The 8,322-nt window shown below is 40.1% G+C and overlaps 1 pseudogene; it reads left to right on the top strand.

Moving 5' to 3' along the window:
* The first annotated feature begins 5,494 nt into the window (after window positions 1-5,494).
* The window catches only part of LOC104860570, a 15,218-nt pseudogene continuing 12,390 nt past the window's right edge, over window positions 5,495-8,322 (top strand).

Genomic DNA, 8,322 nt, shown 5'->3' on the forward strand with positions numbered 1-8,322 from the left:
AACATACAAGGTCTGAAGTCCAACTGCCAATGGATTCACTGTTTCCAACTGAAACCTCCTGAGCCTGACCTTTATAAACATCTACATCTCTATGAGCATTCTGATCTTCTGAGCGCTGACCAGCATCACTTATCAAACTTAGTTTACAGCATTCTAGGGCTTCTCTAGACAACATCTCCAAACATTTCCAAACTCTTCCTGTGAACCAATTTCAAAAGCCACATAAAAACTACATAGTCAGATACAGTCACAAGCAACAACCTTACTTCTCTGATACCAAACTGTCTTGGTCACTTTCTTGTCACTGGGGAAAAAAATACCTGACACCCACAACTTAAAAGAGAGGTTTATTTTAGCTCACAGTTTCAGAAGTCTCAGTCCATGTATGGTCCGGTGGCTCCAAGGCAGGAATGGCGTGGTGGAAGAGTCAGATGGAGAAAAGCTGCCCACACAGTGGAGGCCAGGAAGTAGAGTAAAGGAAAGAGTCAGAGAGGGACATATCCTTCCAGATCGTGCCCCCAGTAGCCTACCTCTTCCTAGTCCTTAGTTCCTAATAGCAAGTCAGCCACGAACTCATCAGTGGACTAATCTGATAAGTACAGCATTCCCATGATCCAATCACCTCCTAAAAGCCAGATCTGAACTGTAACAGAAGAAAAGGAAATTGTCCCAGACTAGAAAACAGCTTTAAAAACATGGAGTTTCATGATTATTATTTTTAATGGACTTTGGAAAATCAATGTATTCCCTATGAATGAAAAAAGTCAAATTAAGTCAAAGAATAAATCACTGTGGTAACAAGAATACTTTTGAGGCCAGGGATTTAGCTCAGTGGCACCACACATCACAAGCGCAAGGTCCTAAGTTCAATCCTTGGTACCAAAATGAAAAAAAGAAATACTTTTGCATAACACTGTAAGGTAAGCTTGGCAAATTTTTGTGGAATAAAATATATAAAATATAGGTTAAAAATGAAGATTTAAGAATATTTTTAATTTATTTTTTGTTTTTTGAGGCAGGGTCTGGCTAAGTAGCCCAGGCAGGCCTTGAACTCATGGTGATCCTCCTGCCTCTGCCTCCCAAGTGCTGGGAATACAGGCGTGGGCCACCACACCTGCCTTCAAAAAGCAATTTGTAAATTTAAATTTTCTATGATATTTTTCTAACCTCAATTTTTAAAAAACTTTTAGTTAATAAAGTTTTAAATATTTAATCAAAAGTGCCCTATATAAGTTAAGTGCCCTATATAAAAGTTAAGTCTAGTTGAAAATCATACAGATTTTCAAATGTATCCTTTTCTATTAAAAAAACCCTCCATATTTCTTAAGAACCCAAGAGAAATGCTTCAATAAGTAAAATGAGATACATTTGTATATACAATATTAAATAATTGATTCAGTTGTGTAAATAAATTTACTTGCTATTATTTGATGAGAAAAATATTTAGGTAGCTTGAAAAGGAAGTATAAGCCTCAGTAATTACAGTGTTTATTATAGCTAACATGACTGTGAACTTTAATTATTCAAGTAGTTCTTGAGGTAAAAATAAAGGCAAAAACATACCATATAATTTCTAATTATTGCCATTTCCCATTCTCATAAAGAAAGTGAGTAAAAACAATTGCATTTTAAATAAAGGATATTGGTCGGTAAAACTCAGTAAGTTTTCAAACTCTCAGGAAAGTCGTTTCTTTTAAGAGATTTAAAAAGTCTAGCTGTGGTGTGCAAGGGAAACCTAGGGCTCTTATAATCCTCTTGACGTAGACGCTGTCTCTCACAGTTACGTCAGTGCCATCCCTTCCAGGACCTCTCACCTTGGACTTAGATCATTCATGAAATTCTGATTTGTGGCAGTGAGCACCAAACTCATTGAATGAAGGTAATACATCTATCCTGTCAGGTGCGAGGAGAGGAAACGAGAGACTAAAATAGTAAATTGAAAATTCTCCAATTCTTGATAAAAAATAGATATAAAAATTATTTAGTATATCAATCTATTGATAAAAAATTAGAAAATGCAAGTGGATTAATGGAAGAAATCTGTAATCCTGACATCTAGAGAAAACATGGACAATCTGTTTCTATAGTCCTATAGTGTATACTTTTCCAGGCTACTGTATAATCTTAAACACTGAAAAAAGATGTATATATGGAAAACATTTACAAAAATAGCATTATACCTTGTTTGCCCCACTGCCTTTGTGTATATGTTATTGTGATGTTGACGATCAAACCCACTGCATCATGCATGCTAAGCAAGCACTCTAGCACCGAACTACACCCCTAGTCCAATTCTATCTTTTTAACATGATGTGCACTTGAATAGCCCAATTCTATCTTTTTGACATGATGTGGACTTTAATTCTAGAGGTCCTGACATGATCTCCTTCCTTTGAAAAGCAAAGCCTGTTGCCTGGTTTCTGTAGGCCAATAAAGGGTAGGCTTTCCACTGAAGGTCATGCTGGAGGGACCTGTCACAAAACTGGCCATGGCAGCATGCAAGTCCTCATCTAGGAAGCCGGCAGCCTCACATGACAACTAGCCCTAGAATTTCCTTTGTCAATGGCTTTGGCTTTTGATAGCACACAAGAATGCAAGACAAAGGCTAGAGATGTTTCGCATCCCTAGACTTGGGAGAAACTACAGCTTGCAAGCCAATTCTTTGTCCTAAACACAGATGAAAATACATCATAAGACCTCCCACAGTGTTCCCACAGTGGTAAATCTATGAGACTTCTGAAAAAACTATTCATAATTAAGTGTCTCCCCTGCTTCCCATAAAGTGATTATGAATTCTAACTTCTTGTCCTCTGACAAAGAGGGAGAGGAAATAATTGAATGAGAGAGAGAGAGAGAAAGAAAGAGAGAGAGAGAGAGACAGAGGCAAATGTGAGGCTGGACCAAAGACACCTGAAACAGCATCTGTAACCATGCATTTCCTCATGAAGTTCCCTGTGCAATCTTTTCATTGGTTTATAACCCATTCTGGTTCCAACAATCCTAGAAGCTAGCAGAGGGAGAAGGGATGTGCTTTTTCAACTAACACAAGCCACAAAGTATTAACAGACTGGATTGAAATGCAGATATTGAAGAGCCTTTGAAGAGGTAGGTAAGGCCAGTAATGAACTCTAATGCAATACCACTGGTGCCCTTATAAGAACAGACCCAGACGTGTGTACAAAAAGGAGGCAGCTACGTCAAGAGAGTAGCTATTGAATGCTAAGGGTTGCAGAGGAACTTAACATGCAACACCTTGATTTTAGACTTCTGGCTTCCATAGCTGAGAGATAGTAATAAAATCTCTACAGTTTAACCCACCCAGTCTGTGGAATTTTATGGCAACCCAAGCAGATTAATACATAAGGCAAAAGAGTACATATCACATGAAATATTTCCCTGAAGAAATACCTTGACTTTCCCCTTGATAAGTACCCTCAGTCCAGAATCTTAGAGCACAGAATGATGCATCTAAAGTTCAATAACTACCAAATGATTAAACTTAGAGCTTGACTGTTTACAATCAGCACTGTCTTCCAAAAGGTTACATCTTAAAGGTCTTGTCCAATATGCGTGTGTTCTCCCTGCTGGCTCTCTGATAATGCTCTCCTGAGTCATTTCACAGCTCCTTAATTGGTTTTATATTTTCAAAGTGCCAGTGTTCTGATAAAAGCTGTTTACAGCTTTACCATTTCTGGCAGAGGGGGTGGAGTGGGGTGAGACTGCCGGCAGGGCCATTTCTAAGGAACTCATCTCTTGTTTTCCCTGGATACAGTCTGTGACGGGAGAAGAGTCCCAAAGGGACAAACTCTGGGAAGAAATTATAAAATACCAAGAAGGGTGTGATTCCTTCGGGGTGATATTCATGCCTCATTCAACATCTATGAATTGAGTTCCCACTCTGTGCCAGACACTGAGGATTTGGGGATGAATTAGCTAACGTTCTAGTTAAGCTTGATGTCTTAATTAATGAACCCTGAGATTAATCTTGCTTTAAAATTAAATGGTATGCATTCAAAACAAATATCTCACATTGTAAAGGCACCGCAGAGGAGTCTAGCAATGAGAATGAAGAAAGGAGAGAGAGAATTGAATCTCCAAAGAATTAAGTGGCGTGAGAAGATTGAGGCAGCGGTCCCCTCAGGAGATAGAGACATGGCCAACGTGAGACAAAGTTAAAGAAGAGGAAGATCTGGTGAATGGAAAAGGCCTTGAGCTTCTCTTAGCCATAAACTCAGCTCATCATTCACCCTGGGTCCCTGGCATTTCTTCCTCTGGCAGTGTAGTTTCTGACAATGAAATGTGAAACTGGACTGTCTTTTTGGTGAATTACTGTAGGCATGATGCCGTCCTTGTGGTAGGCACACCTTCTGTTGCTGGGTGTAACGGTTTGGGTGCTAGTTGTTCTCCAAAGGCCCATATGTTAAATACTTGGTCCTAGGCAGCACTATGAAAGATGGTGGAGCATTTATGAGCTTGGTCCTTTTGGAGGTGTTTGGGTCACTGGGGGCATACCTTGGACTAGCTCCAGCCCCTTTTCCTTCTCTTTAGCCTCCTGGTCATAAGGTGAACAAACAGTGGCCCCCTCCATACTTCTGCTGCCTTCCCATCAGCCCAATAACCACAGGGCCAATTGATGACAGACTGGAACCTCTAAATTGTGAGTCAAAATACACTTGATTACTTCTGGTAAGTTGATTACTTCTGGTATTTGTTACACTGACAGAAAGTTTACTAACACAGTGGAACTCTGCCAGCCCTCGGGAGAAGACAGGTAACATTAGAAGGAAGGCTTGAACTTTCTATTTCTGAGACAGGAGAGAAAAATTGGGTGCATATATTACAAGACCCATCTAAGCAGCCACACTGAATGCCTTCATTTTGTCCATGTCCTGTGACACTGAAGGAGACTGAGTTTAAGGGTGGTGGTCTAATTCATCTGAATTTCAAAGCAGCCCGGCATTCAGCTTGTAGCCTGGGTATTGCTTGCTACTTTTAGCCAGATCTATAGTAAAAATAAGGAGCAGAAAGTAGATATAAAAACTTAGAAGTTTTATTTTTAAAAAAAAAGTACCTGTGAATTTGAGATCATGGACAGGAGAGTCACTGAGTTTGAGGCCACCCTGGGCTGCACAGTGAGTTCAAGGCCAGCCTGAATTACAGAGAGAGAGACAGACAGACAGACAGACAGACTCTTGCTCAAGAAGGGCTGCCTAAGCAATTGGTTCCCTGGAATTCATTTCACAGTGTTCAGTCATCCAGGCACTCAATGCCCCTACAGTTCTGACCCAAGGGGAAGAGTTACTGCTCAGTCTGCTGGCAGGCTTAGCATCACTCACATGGCACTGATTTTAAAGGCATGCAGGTGCATGAATTATAATTTTCAAAAACAGGCTTTGAGGCCAGGAAGTGTGCCTCTGAGACAGCAGCGTGCGAACCTGTGAAAGTGAAGTAAAAAGCGAAGTGGAGACCTCAGGGAGTTGGGGAAGCCAGGAACATGAAACATCTGCAGAGGAAAGTCATGGGCAGCGAGCACATTCTGAGCAACAGAAAGACCACGTGGGCTGCAACTGGTAAAGCCATAGGTGTGGGGCTGCCCGAGCCCTTTAGAATTCGTATCTCACCACAATTTGCCTCAGGTGCTAAACATGGAACTACTATGTTTGCTCTCTTGGATTTCTGTTTTACTTTGGCGTGATTCCTTTCTACCCCCTCCCTTCTCCCTTTTGAAATGGGAATATTTACCTTGTGCCATTGTATATGGGAGAGACTTAACTTTATTTTTTATTTTCACAGGGACTCACAGCTAAGAGTTTAGTCTCAACCTTTAGCCTCAGAGGAGACTTAGGACTTGGACTTTTTAGCAATGCTGGAATTGTCAAGAATTTGGCAACTTTTACAGAGATGGACTAAATGCATTTTGCAAAATAAAATGGGCATGAACCTTTTGGGGGCCGGGCAGAACGTTATGTTTAGACCTAAAGTGTCCCTCAAAAGTCTTATAGGTTTGGAAGTTTATTGGACATAGGGTGGTCTACTCATCAGTTAATTCATCCACTGATTAATTCAGTATCTCAATGCACTGTTAGGAAGTGGGGCCTGGTTGGAGGTGGCTCATGGGGGGTGTGACCTGGAAGGGAGTTCTCTTGACCTTGGCTCCTCTCTCTCCCTCTCCTTCTTCCTCTCCCTTTTCCTCTGCTTCCTGGTTGCCAGATTTAACAGCTTTCCTCGGCCAGGCCCTTCCTCCAAGCCAGTTCTGTCTTGAAGCCTGCTGACCACGGACTGAAACCATTATCCAAATTAAATCCCTTCTCACTGAAGTTATTACAGGTATTGCATATTTTGTTCCAGTGATGAAGAAATGACTAATACAGTTGGGAATAATACCTCATTTTCCAGATAAAGGAATGGAAGCACAGAGAGATTGAGCAACTTGTTCAGGGGGCTCTATGTAAGTACTCTACCTAATATACTTCTCACTCTGTTACTTATGCGTACCTAGCTCTAAGTTCTAAAAAGGAAGCTGAGGTAGAGAAAACAGCATTATATCTGCACTCTACGCAGGAAGAAGTAAAGAAACAATGAGGTTAATTAGAGAAACAGAAACTGTAGGACATCTGTAAATGGTTTGTGTTTTAACATAACTCACCAAATAGGCAAATGAACAGAACTGACAGTAAAATATACATTCTAGATAACCCATTTTAGGGATAACTTCAAATCCCCCACAAATATACCCAGCTGAAGGCTACAGGGTTCCTCTCTCCATTTTTAGGGCTAACACTCTTTCTTTTAGTGTGTACTTTAAAAATTCTACCAAATAGATCCCTTTACTCTACTTACTGATGTATCTTGAAAACTCTTTCTCTGTAATAGAAGTCAGCAAACCTGAAACCTGTCCCCACACCACTCTGAAACCTGGTTGGGGTGAGTTCCATATCTCCACTTTGGGGATCTTCTTGAACTCTGTCTGGGGGACATAGCAACTCTAAGTACTGGACTGGTAAGGTCAGACAGACTTAGGTTTTATAATTTAAGGAGTTGTGCTAGGGTATGCACAAAGAATGGATCTGCTTTAAGATACATGTGAAAGGGGGCCAGGGATTTAGCTCAGTGGTTCCTCAGCCTGCCTTGCAAGCACAAGGACCTGAGTTCGATCCCTGGTACAAAAAACAACAACAACAACAACAACAACAACAACAACAACATGTGAAATGATCTGCTGTTTTGCTTTTACTTTTATAACAAGTTCTCTCTTATTTGTACTAACTTGGATGGCTTTCTGTCCTTTGTAATATATATATATAAATAAATCTGTCTAGGACTCCCTCCAAAAAGATCACATCTAAGATGTCCAAAGGAGATGGCCATAAAAATCAAATGTTTTTAAATATACTTACTGGTTATTCAATTTTCTACTCTGGAAAACACAGGTTTCCTGACTGATTTGCTATTAGGAGAGAAATGAAAGATCATGCCAGGAAACATGAAGTTCTCAGGAAGTAATTTGGTTATAAACATATTTCCTTAATAGGATACAATTTGATTCTAACTCTCATTACCTTCTGACAAGAACAGTAAGATATTGGTTGTTTAGTCAATGATTCGTGAAGCTCTCTGAAATATTCATAGCTCAGTGGGGAACACGGAGCAGATGCCCTCATCCATCCTCATTTTCCTGATGAGACTCAGAGGCTTTGGAAACTGAGATCACATGGACAGTAGGAAACTGGCCAGATCTTCGGGTCGCTAGGCCAGGGCTCTCTCTACCACTGTGTGCTATTCCTTACAGCCTTTTTTGCTTATGAAAGTGTCAAAGATATTTCTTTCTGGCCATACAAATCTCTGGATTCCATTAGAGCCTCGCTGGTTAAGTGTTTTGAAGAAAAGTGTCATTACTGACTGCATCATGGTCAGTTAGGGAGCTCTTGAAATATGCTTATCATAAAGTCATTTGCTTGCAGATCTTTCCTTCAATGACTAAGAGTTTCTGTGCCCTGAGGAACATTCTTGCTTTGAAATATTTTATTGAACCCACTCTTCTATTGACTTTATGAAGAACTTCCATTCTTGCAACAAGGTGACCATATAATCAAACTTTTTGACATTCTTAACGGTGGCATAGAATTTAAATAGGACAATTGGGCAACCTTACTTTCTGTGGATATTCTGAAACATTATTTCATGAACTCATATCTTCCTTCTGCTCATAAAGTGGCAAGATCAGTACTATATATCCCTTATACTGCCGTCCTCCATCCCCTCCCCAAACCAAGAGGTTTATTTAATTTTTGTATCCTTTTGATTTTTTTTTTTTTTTTTTTT

Source organism: Fukomys damarensis, unplaced genomic scaffold, assembly GCF_012274545.1.
Source record: "Fukomys damarensis isolate Sample0158 unplaced genomic scaffold, DMR_v1.0_HiC HiC_scaffold_14, whole genome shotgun sequence".
Classification (NCBI taxonomy): Eukaryota; Metazoa; Chordata; class Mammalia; order Rodentia; family Bathyergidae; genus Fukomys; species Fukomys damarensis.